Source organism: Triticum dicoccoides, chromosome 2A, assembly GCF_002162155.2.
Source record: "Triticum dicoccoides isolate Atlit2015 ecotype Zavitan chromosome 2A, WEW_v2.0, whole genome shotgun sequence".
NCBI classification, from domain to species: Eukaryota; Viridiplantae; Streptophyta; class Magnoliopsida; order Poales; family Poaceae; genus Triticum; species Triticum dicoccoides.
Window position 1 is genome coordinate 773,607,037 of NC_041382.1, and position 13,037 is coordinate 773,620,073.

Consider the following 13,037-nt stretch of genomic DNA (forward strand, 5'->3'; position numbering starts at 1 on the left):
GAAGGGGCGGCGGAAGGAGGCGGCGGCGGCGGAGGAGGAGGAGAGGGGCTTGAGGAAGAAGGGCTTGGGTGGGAGGAGGTGGGGCGCCGGGGAGGCGGCGGGGGCGGTGGGCAGCGAGAGGAACTGCATCGGCATTGCTGAGTTGGTGCGGCGGGGAGTTCGAATGGCCCGGGAAGGACGATGCCAACGCAATCGCGGCCGAGGATAAGGCGGGGGCCGAGGAGGAAGAAGTTTGGGGGAAAAGGTATTTGAAAGTTTCTTTAGACATATATTGTAAACATATTAATTATATATATTGAAAAGTTCATGACACTAATATTACATGTATTTTGAATTTCCTTTTTGAGTTGGCATGTATTTTGATTTAACACGTTTGCTATTCAGTTTTGCTAAATCACATCTAGATGTGCAAAGCACATCTAAGTCCTAAGTCATTAATTTTACATGGAGATTCGTGTGATATTTTCTTTTTTTTTCTCTCTCTTCGTTCTTATACTTGATTGAGTCACTTAGATGTGCAACAACTAGGGCATATCTAGATGTGCCCTACCCTAGACAAACCCAAAAATATTTTAGCGTCAGTCAATTTTTGCTTGGCCCGAGGCCGAAGATAGGGACGGCATAATGAGCGATAGTGACGAGCGTCAGGTGCCCCAAGGTCTTACCAGGACCTCGCCGGATCCCAGGGCTCGCGCAAGGGTTGACGGAGTTTCTACATGTCAAGGTAGGGGAGGGGGCTTAGAGAGATGGCCGGAGTGATGCCCATCATGACGGCTCGGTAGGGCTTGATGGAGGAGGAATCATCGCACGAGAAGAAAGAAGAACGAGATGTGGAAGAAGAACAACACACACATGTTGGATTGTTGGGCCGGATAAGAGAAAAGTTATTGTTTCAGAAAATGAGGTGCCTATTAAATAGATGCTCCCTTTGATATATGTCACAAAGTATCATTCTTTTTTGCGAAAACAATAAGATCTTTTATAAAAGTTCATCGGAAGTATATAGCATCTCAAACATAATAAAAATTACATCTAGATTTCAATATTATGGAACGACCACTATTGCCACTAGAAAGAGCCGCCGATGTGCCGTGTTGTCGTTCCCCTACCGAAGCCAGTTTGACCTTGTCGATGACAATCAGTATGTCTTCGTGCCTGCAACTGGGATGACGTAGCACGCATGCAGCATCTCTCCTCTCTCTCTCTCTCTCACACACACACACAAATACATGGACTTTATTTCATGTTAACCTAATTAAATTATGAATATCTTATTAATCATAATCTCATTTTTTAAGAATATTTATTTCAACTCATGGTGCAAGACCTTTAAAACAAGATCAATCTTGGATATATTTCAAACATGTTTAAACTTCAATGTTTCAATCCACTTGTTTCACTCAGTCTATTTCAGTGTGCGAAACTGCCAGGAACAAGACCAATGAGTGAAAAGTGTTTTTGAGTTTAGTGAAATTATTCTTTTGAGATGAGCGGAACCTAATTTTCGAAAATGAGAGAAAGTTTTTTTTGGTGGAATTAGTTTTCATTTCAGGAGATTTAATATTTTCATATGAGTGAAATCAATTTTTTGAAATGGTTGAAATCTGCTACCTAACATGTAAAATGAGCGAAATTGGTTTTCTTTAAAATGATTGATTTTTCAAATTCAGTTAAATCCATTTTTTGAAATGTCTGAGATCGGATTTTTTGAAATGAATGATTTTTTTAATTGTGTGAAATAAGTTAAACCACTTCTTTGAAAAAATTGAAATTATTGTTTGAGTTGAGTGAAATCGGTGCTTTGAATTAAGTGAAACCAAGGATTCAGAAAAATTATGAAATCTATTTTTTGAAATGAGTGAAATATGTTGTTTTACAAGACTCAAATTGGCATTTCTCATAATGAGTGAATTTCTTTTTTGAACTGAGTGAAACAATTCCTGTGAAATGGGTGAAACCACAATATTTAATGTATTTCACAGTCTCGGTTTTTAAGAAATGAGTGAACTCTATTTTTCCTATAAAATGAGCAAATAATGTTTTCAAAATGAGTGAAATGATATTTTTTTAGAAGTGTGACCTTTTTAAAATGAGTGAAATGAGTTTTTTGAATTGACAGGAATCATTTTTGTGAAATGAGTGAAACCCTTTTCTTGAATCTTGTGAAATTAGTGAAATCACTCCTTTTAAATTTGTGAATCTGCTACCTAAAATGTAAATTGAGTGAAATCATTTTCTTTGAAACGAGTAATTTTTTAAATTAAGTTAAATTAGTTTTTTGAAATGACTGAGATCAGTTTTTTGAAATGGTTGGAAACTTTTTTAATTGCATGAAATAAGTGAAACACTTCTTTGACATAACTAAAACTATTTTGTGAGTTGAATGAATTCAGTGTTTACTTTAAGTGAAATAAATGATTCAAAAAATAATAAAATCTAGTTTCCAAAATGAGTGAAATATATCATTTTGAACGAGTGAAACTGGTCTTTCTAATAACGAGTGATTTTTTTAAAAAAATTGAGTGAAATAAGTGTTTTGAATATATCTCACACTCCTGGTTTTTAAAAAATGAGTGAACTTTGTTTTTTTAATGAGCAAAATAAGTTTTCCAAAATAAGTGAAATAGATTATTTTTTCAGAAGAGTAGGTCTTTTTTAAAAAAATGAGTGAAATTTCCTATCTAAAATGAGTGAAATAAGTATTTTGAAATGAGTGAAAAGAGTTATTTGAATTGAATGGATAAGTTTTGCTAAATGAGTGAAAACTTTTTCTTGAATCTTGTGAAATTAGTGAAACCACTTCTCTAAAATAAGTGATTTTTAGTTGACTGGAATTAGTGTTTTGAATTTAGTGAAATCAATGATTTAGAAAGTATCTATGGTTTGAAATGAGTGAAATAGTGTTGGGGAACGTAGTATTTCTAAAAATTTATCTATGATCACGCAAGATCTATCTAGGAGAAGCATAGCAACAAGTGGGGAGAGTGTGTCCACATACCCTCGTAGACCGAAAGCGGAAGCGTTTAGTAACGCGGTTGATGTAGTCGAACGTCTTCGCGATCCAACCGATCCAAGTACCGAATGCACGGCACCTCCGCGATCAGCACACATTCAGCTCGGTGACGTCCCTCGAACTCTTGATCCAATTGAGGCCGAGGGAGAGTTTCGTTAGCACGACAGCGTGGTGACGGTGATGATGAAGTTACCAGCGCAGGGCTTCGCCTAAGCACTACGACAATATGACCGAGGTCTGTAATTGTGGAGGGGGGCACCGCACACGGCTAAAAGATCAACTTATGTGTCTTTGGGGTGCCCCCTGCCTCCATATATAAAGGAGGGAGAGGGAGAGGCAGTCGGCCATAGGGGGCGCGCCAAGGTGTGGAGTCCTACTAGGACTCCCTAGTCCTAATAGTATTCCACCTCCCACACGGAGTAGGAAAGAGGGAAGGGAGAATGAGAAGGAAAGGGGGCGCCCCCTTCTCATAGTCCTAATCGGCCTCCTGCCCAAGGGGGGGGGCGCACCAGCCCCTTGTGGGCTGGTGTGCTTCCCTCTTATGGCCCATAAGGCCCATAACTTCTCCCGGGGGTTTCCGGTAACCTCCAGGTACTCCGGAAAAATGCCCAAGCCACTCGGGACCATTCTGATGTCCAAATGCAACCTTCCAATATATGAATCTTTACCTCTCGATCATTTTGAGACTCCTCGTAATGTCTGTGATCTCATCCGGGACTCCCAAAAAGCTTCGGTCGTCAAATCACATAACTCATAATACAAATCGTCATCAAACGTTAAGCGTGCGGACCCTACAGGTTCGAGAACTATGTAGGTATGACCGCGACACATATCGAGTCAATAACCAATAGCGGAACCTGGATGCGCATATCGGCTCCTACATATTCTACGAAGATCTTTATCGGTCAAACCGCATAACAACATATGTTGTTCCCTTTGTCATTGGTATGTTACTTGCCCAAGATTCGATCGTCGGTATCATCATACCTAGTTCAATCTCATTACTGGCAAGTCTCTTTACTCATTCCGTAATGCATCATCTCGCAACTAACTCATTAGTCACATTACTTGCAAGGCTTATAGTGATGAGCATTACCGAGAGGGCCCAGAGATACCTCTCCGATACATGGAGTGACAAAATCCTAATCTCGATCTATGCCAACTCAACAAACACCATCGGAGACACCTGTAGAGCATATTTATAATCACCCAGTTACGTTGTGACATTTGATAGCACACTAAGTGTTCCTCCGGTATTCGGGAGTTGCATAATCTCATAGTCAGAGGAACATGTATAAGTCATGATGAAAGCAATAGCAATAAAACTAAACGATCATTATGCTAAGCTAACGGATGGGTCTTGTCCATCACATCATTCTCTAATGATGTGATCCTGTTCATCAAATGACAACACATGTCTATGGTCAGGAAACTTAACCATCTTTGATTAACGAGCTAGTCTAGTAGAGACGTACTAGGGACACTTTGTTTTGTCTATGTATTCACACATGTATCAAGTTTCTGGTTAATACAATTCTAGCATGAATAATAAACATTTATCATGATATAAGGAAATATAAATAACAACTTTATTATTGCCTCTAGGGCATATTTCTTTCAGTCTCCCACTTGCACTAGAGTCAATAATCTAGTTCACATCGCCATGTGATTTAACACCAATAATTCACATCTTTATGTGATTAACACCCATAGTTCACATTGCCATGTGACCAAGACTCAAAAGGTTTACTAGTCAATAATCTAGTTCACATCGCTATGTGATTAACACCCAAGAGTAATAAGGTATGATCATGTTTTGTCTATGAGAGAAATTTTAGTCTATGGGTCTGCAACATTCAGATATGTATATATTTTGCAAATTTCTATGTCTACAATACTCTGCATGGAGCTACTCTAGCTAATTGCTCCCACTTTCAATATGTATCTAGATCGAGACTTAGAGTCATCCAGATAGGTGTCAAAGCTTGCATCGACGTAACTCTTTACGATGAACTCTTTGTCACCTCCATAACCGAGAAACATTTCCTTATTCCACTAAGGATAATTTTGACCATTGTCCAGTGATCCACTCCTGGATCACTATTGTACCCTCTTGCCAAACTCATGGTGACGTACACAATAGGTCTGGTACACAGCATAGCATACTTTATAGAACCTATGACTGAGGCATAGGGAATGACTTTTCATTCTCTTTCTATTTTCTGCCATGGTCGGGTTTTTAGTCTTTACTCAACTTCACACCTCGCAACACAGGCAAGAACTCCTTCTTTGACTGTTCCATTTTGAACTACTTCAAAAACTTGTCAAGGTATGTACTCATTGAAAAAATCTATCAATCGTCTTGATCTATCTCTATAGATCTTGATGCTCAATATGTAAGCAGCTTCACCAAGGCCTTTCTTTGAAAAACTCTTTTCAAACACTCCTTTATGCTTTCCAAAAAATTCTACATTATTTCCATCAACAATATGTCATTCACATATACTTATAGAAATGTTGTAGTGCTCCCACTCACTTTCTTGTAAATACAGGCTTCACCGCAAGTCTCTATAAAACTATATGCTTTGATCAACTCATCAAAGCGTATATTCCAACTCCGAGATGCTTGCACCAGTCCATAGATGGATCGCTGGAGCTTGCACACTTTGTTAGCACCTTTAAGATTGACAAAACCTTCTTGTTGTACTATATACAACTCTTCTTTAATAAATCCATTAAGGAATGCAGTTTTGACATCCATTTGCCAGATTTCATAAAATGTGGCAATTGCTAACATGATTAGGACATACTTAAGCATCGCTACGAGTGAGAAAATCTCATCATAGTCAACACCTTGAACTTGTCGAAAACTTTTTGTGACAATTTGAGCTTTGTAGATAGTAACACTACTATCAGCGTCTGTCTTCCTCTTGAAGATCCATTTATTCTCAATGGCTTGCCGATCATTGGGCAAGTCAACCAAAGTCCATACTTTGTTCTCATACATGGATCCCATCTCAGATTTTATGGCCTCAAGCCATTTCGTGGAATCTGGACTCATCATCGCTTTCTCATAGTTCGTAGGTTCGTCATGGTCAAGTAACATGACTTCCAGAACAGGATTACCATATGACTCTAGTGCGGACCATATTCTGGTTGACCTACGAGGTTCCGTAGTAACTTGATCTGAAGTTTCATGATCATCATCATTAGCTTCCTCACTAATTGGTTTAGGAATCACTGGAACTGATTTTTGTGATGAACTACTTTCCAATTCGGGGGCAGGTACAATTACCTCATCAAGTTCTACTTTCCTCCCACTCACTTCTTTCGAGAGAAACTCCTCTAGAAAGGATCCATTCTTAGCAACGAATATCTTGCCTTCGGATCTGTGATAGAAGGTGTACGCAACAATCTCCTTTGGGCTTTGGGTATCCTATGAAGACACATTTCCCTGATTTGGGTTGGAGCTTATCAGGTTGAAGCTTTTTCACATAAGCATCGCAGCCCCAAACTTTAAGAAACGACAGCTTAGGTTTCTTACCAAACCACAGTTCATACGGTGTCGCCTCAAAGGATTTAGATGGTGCCCTATTTAATGTGAATGCAACTGCCTCTAATGCATAACCCCAAAACGATAGTGGTAAATCGGTAAGAGACATCATAGATCGCACCATATCCAATAAAGTACGGTTACAACGTTCGGACACACCATTACGCTGTGGTGTGATATGTCTCCGTCGTATCTACTTTTCCAAACACTTTTGCCCTTGTTTTGGACTCTAACTTGTATGATTTGAATGGAACTAACCCGGACTAACGCTGTTTTCAGCAGAATTGCCATGATGTTGTTTTATGTGCAGAAAACAAATATTCTTGGAATGACCTGAAACTCCATGGAACATCTTAGAAAAAATAATAAAAAATCCTCGCCAAAGACGAAGACCAGGGGTCCACACCCTTCTCACGAGGGTGGGGGGCGCCCCCCCTAGGGCGCGCCCCTACCTCCTGGGCCCCCTGGATGCCTTCCGACGCCAACTCCAACTCTATATATTTGCTTTCGGAGAGAAAAAAACCATAGAGAAGAGATCATCGTGTTTTACGATACGGAGCCGCCGCCAAGCCCTAAAACCTCTCGGGAGGGCTGATCTGGAGTCCGTTCGGGGCTCCGGAGAGGGGGATTCGTCACCGTTGTCATCATCAACCATCCTCCATCACCAATTTCATGATGCTCACCGCCATGCGTGAGTAATTCCATCGTAGGCTTGCTGGACAGTGATGGGTTGGATGAGATTTATCATGTAATCGAGTTAGTTTTGTTAGGGTTTGATCCCTAGTATCCACTATGTTCTGAGATTGATGTTGCTATGACTTTGATATGCTTAATGCTTGTCACTAGGGCCCGAGTGCCATGATTTCAGATCTGAACCTATTATGTTTTCATGAATATATGTGAGTTCTTGATCCTATCTTACAAGTCTATAGTCACCTACTATGTGTTATGATCCGGCAACCCCGAAGTGACAATAATCGGGACCACTCCCTGTAATGACCATAGTTTGAGGAGTTCATGTATTCACTATGTGCTAATGCTTTGTTCCGGTTCTCTATTAAAACGAGGCCTTAATATCCCTTAGTTTCCAATAGGACCCCGCTGCCACGGGAGGGTAGGACAAAAGATGTCATGCAAGTTCTTTTCCATAAGCATGTATGACTATATACGGAATACATGCCTACATTACATTGATGAATTGGAGCTAGTTCTGTGTCACCCTATGTTATGACTGTTACATGATGAACCGCATCCGGCATAATTATCCATCACTGATCCGGTGCCTACGAGTTTTCCATATACTGGTTCTCGCTTATTTACTTTCCCGTTGCTACTGTTACAATCACTACAAAATACCAAAACCATTACTTTTGCTGTCTTTACTTTTGTTGCTGCTACCACCACTATCATATTACTGTGCTACTAAACACTTGCTGCAGATACTAAGTTTCCAGGTGTGGTTGAATTGACAACTCAGCTGCTAATACTTGAGAATATTCTTTGGCTCCCCTTGTGTCGAATCAATAAATTTGGGTTGAATACTCTACCCTTGAAAGCTGTTGCGATCCCCTATACTTGTGGGTTATCATGGTGTTCCAGGTGGCGTGAATTGTGAAACTATTCCACATTGTTTCAAATGAATACCAAACTCATAACTCAAATATTCACCTCCACGATCAGATCGTATAAACTTTATTTTCTTGTTACGATGATTTTCCACTTCACTCTGAAATTCTTTGAACTATTCAAATTTTTCAGACTTTATGTTTCATTAAGTAGATATACCCATATCTGCTCAAATCATCTGTGCATGTCAGAAAACAATGATACCCGCCGTGAGCCTCAACACTCATTAGACCGCATACATCGGTATGTATTATTTCCAATAAGTCAGTGGCTCGCTCCATTGTTCCGGAGAATAGAGTCTTAGTCATCTTTCCCATGAGGCATGGTTCGCAAGCATCAAATGATTCATAATCAAGTGATTTCAAAAGTCCATACGCATGGAGTTTCTTCATGCGCTTTACACCAATATGACCTAAACGGCAGTGCCACTAGTATGTTGCACTATCATTATTAACTTTGCATCTTTTGGCATCAATATCATGAATATGTGTATCACTACGATCGAGATTTAATAAACCATTCACGTTGGGTGTACGACCACAGAAGGTTTTATTCATGTAAACAGAATAACAATTATTCTTTGACTTAAATGAATAACTATATTGCAATAAACATGATCCAATCATATTATGCTCAACGCAAACACCAAATAACATTTATTTTAGGTTCAACATTAATCCCGAAGGTAAAGGGAGTGTGCGATGGTGATCTTATCAACCTTTGGAATCATTTCCAACACACATCGTCACCTCGTCCTCAACTAGTCTTTGTTCATTTTGTAACTCCTGTTTCGAGTTACTAATCATAGCAACTGAACGAGTATCAAATACCCAGGGGCTACTATGAAGACTAGTAAAGTACACATCAAAAAATGTATATCATATATACTTTTGTTCACTTTGCCATCCTTCTTATCCGCCAAGTATTTGGGGCAGTTCCGCTTCCAGTGACCATTTCCTTTGCAGTAGAAACACTCAGTTTCAGGTTTGGGTCTAGCTTTGGAATTCTTCATGGGAGTGACAACTTGCTTGTCATTCTTCTTGAAGTTCCCTTTCTTTTCCTTTGCCCTTTTCTTGAAACTATTGGTTTTGTTAACCATCAACAATTGATGCTCTTTCTTGATTTCTACCTCCGTTGATTTCAGCATCACGAAGAGCTCGGGATTATTTTCGTCATCCATTGCATATTATAGTCCATCCAAAGTTCGAGTAACTTGGTGATAGTGACTAGAGAATTTTGTCAATCACTATCTTATCCGGAAGATTAACTCCCACTTGATTCAAGCGATTGTAGTACTCAGACATTCTAAGCACATGCTCACTAGTTGAGCTATTCTCCTCCATTTTGTAGGCTAAGTACTTTGTCCAAGGTCTCATACCTCTCGCTCGGGCATGAGTCTGAAATACCAACTCCAGCTCTTGGAACATCTCATATGCTCTGTGGCATTCAAAACATTTTTGAAGTCCCAGTTCTAAGCCTAAAGCATGGTGCACTAAACTATCAAGTAGTCATCATACCTTGCTTTGTTAAACGTTCACAACGTCTGCATCTGCTCCTGCAATAGGTCTGTCACCTAGCGGTGCATCCAGGACATAATTCTTCTATGCAGTAATGAGGATAATCCTCACATCACGGACCAAGTCCGCATCATTCCTACTATCATCTTTCAACTTATTTTTCTCTAGGAACTGTCGGGACCCCGATTCCAAGTCACATCGATCTAGCCGGTAACACCTCATATCACTTTGCGGCCTCACACACGGTATCCCCACGGGTGTCGCCTTACCCTGGCCCGGGACCATTTGCGCCTTTTGGCTCACGTATATGATTGTGTCGCTAGCATCCATGTGACAGAGAACCCGGGCCGACATGGCTAGTCGTGAACCCAAAGCGGCACTAAACTATGGGGACAGGCATACATGATTCACATCGAGCATGTCGGTCAGCAGCGTGTGAATCCGGGCTGTAGCACTGGGCTAACAGGACTCCGGGGAACCCGGGCTATAGCAGGCTAGGCAGGACTCCGAATGTCACCGCGTGACATTTCCCCGAAGGGACAGACACAGGAACGAAGTGAAACACATGCCGGCCAGTCAAGTGTTCTGAGCAGTAGTGTTGGGCTAGCAGGAGTTCGGTGAACTGGGCTGTAGTGGACTACTATGGCTCAAGGAAGGACTAGACTACATTTCCCCATAAGAGAGGCTGCCAAGGATAAACAACTATATTGTCGGATCCCACACATAGCAATACACATCACACGTACGCATAACATGCAAGTATGTGCTGTACAACATGGCATCACAACATAACGAAACTCATATAGATAAAGGCTCAGAAGAGCCACATAACATTAATTAATACAAACAGGGGTCACATGACCCATCATTCAGAGCATACAAGCAACGGAAGCATTACATGTCTGAGTACAGACAACTACAAAAGAAAAAGGCTGAGAAGCCTGACTATCTACAAGTCCCTCCCAAGGGTACAAGATCATAGCTGAGGTAACAAGCTACTCGTCGAAGTCCAAGAGGTACTACTAGTGAGACAGATGTCTCACCTGCAAAACATAAATAAAGCAAACGTGAGTACAAAGGTACTCAGCAAGACTTACATCAGATCCTATCATACATGCATTTGCATCAAGAAGGTAATGTGGGGTTTAGTTGCAGCAAGCCAGCTTTGACTCAGTGGCTATCCTGTTCTACGATAACGAGAAACTTCTTTGAGGTGAGGCAGCGCACATGAGCCCACTAATCACCACATCAATACATTACTATGGATTCATCCTCGTCTCCTTATGAGAAGGCCATCCATAGCACTCACACTTGTCTGGAGCATTTTAGAGTATCCACTTTAAGTTGTCTATGTACCATGTAAGCATCCAAGAAGTCCATAACCGAGGACATGGCTATTCGAATAGATCGCGATAACCCTGCAGGGGTGTACTTCTTCACACACGCACTCACCACTTATCACCATATACACGTCATGTATCTCGGTAACCTTCAAGAGGAAGCCTGGCAAGGGTGTGACTAACCACTCAATACTCTAGTCCAGGTTTATCGCCTATTCGGGTTCCATCCGCAAGGAGATCCGGCCGGGGTTTCGCTCACGGCCCCAAAGGATGTGCACAAGGTTCCCGAGCCCACCATCCGGGTGCCACTCGGTACACCGGGCCACGGTGCCTAGTTTGTCCCAAGTCCACCCCGCCGGGTGCCACTCGGTAGAAAAATAGCACTACCTACAAACACCAGAAACTATTTGCAACTCCTGGACAGAGATCAAGTTGGTTAATAAGTCGAGAGGGGCACTTAAGCATTCCAATGTGTGGTAGTAGCTAGTCATTGGACGACATACACAGAACTCAGTGCTTAAGGACGGTTCCAGTGAGACAACCCACCATGTACTCCTACATGGCCTCTCACCGCTACCTTTACCAAATCGTGTTCACACACTTAACTCTCAACATCAGAACATAGCATTGCATTCCAATTCATTCCCAATGAATCAGACCTGAGATAACTCTAAGCAATAGCAGGCATGGCATGGTAGGAACACAACATGGCTCAATCAACTCCTACACATGCTAGTGGGTTTTAACTATTTACTGTGGCAATGACAGGTCATGCAGAGGAATGGGTTCAACAACCGCAGCATAAAGTAGCAGTTGAATCGTTCTTGTCCTAATGCAATAAATAAGAGCAGGAGCGAGAGAGTAGGATTGTATCGGAATGAACAAGGGGGGTTGCTTGCCTGGTAGACCAATAGAGGGGCACTGCTCCTCAGACAGGTACTCTCGAACACTCTCCGGAGCAGGACCTATCGAGAAGGAACGGTGTCGGCAATCAATACACAAGTATATACAATAATATGATGCATGAACATGGCATGAGTATGTGAGGTTAATGCATCTAGCATTTATTTGGTTGAAGTCCATTTGAACCAAGGGTTCAAATGCAACTCCAAATTAAGCTCTTAAATATGTCATTTATATGTTTTCATATATACAGCATGTATAGGTTGGTTTGTCATACATGAAAATGGTACAGATGGATAGATTGAATTTTTCTGATAATTTTTCATATATAAATTATTTCAATCTGAGCTACGGTTGAATTTATATGAATTTTTGAAGTTTTGGCTAATTTCTGGAATTTCCTGCTTTAGAATAATTCCAGAAATCATTTATTGCGTCAGCTTGAGGTCAGCACTGCGTCAGCAGTCAACCCGGGTCAAACCTGACGTGTGGGGCCACACGTCAGTGTCATAGTTAGTTTAACAAAGGGGTTATTTCTAATCTAATTTAGATTAGTGGCGCTGGGGCCCAGTGTCAATGTCTCTAGGGGGGTAGTTAGTGCCTAACTAAGATGCCACGTCAGCCCGCTGGAGTTCTGGCCGGCGGCAACCAATAGCGCGGCGGCGACTCATCGGACTTGCGCTACGAGCGGCGTCTAGACGCCCGAAGACCACCGGGGCGTAGCCCGTCGTCGTCCGCATCCAGGGGAGCTGGTGGGAGGCTGCGGGGGCGCCGGAGCTCGCCGGAGCGGGGCTCAAGGCGGCGGCCCGAGTTCGGCTCCGAGCGAAAATGGGCTGCGGGGCACGGGGAGGCCACCCCAAGGGGCTCCGCGGCACCCTCGTGGCACCAGGAGCACGATGGGGTGCTCGGTTTGGGCGGAGGCGGGCCAAGACGACGACGGCGACATGGACGGCGGCGAGGCGCTACGGCCATGGCGGGGGAATGATGCTACGGCGCACGAGCGACTAAGCAGAGAGGGGGGAACGGTGGCGGGGCTCACCGCGGATCCGGTGGAGGCGTCAGAGAGCTCAGGGGAGGTCCAACGG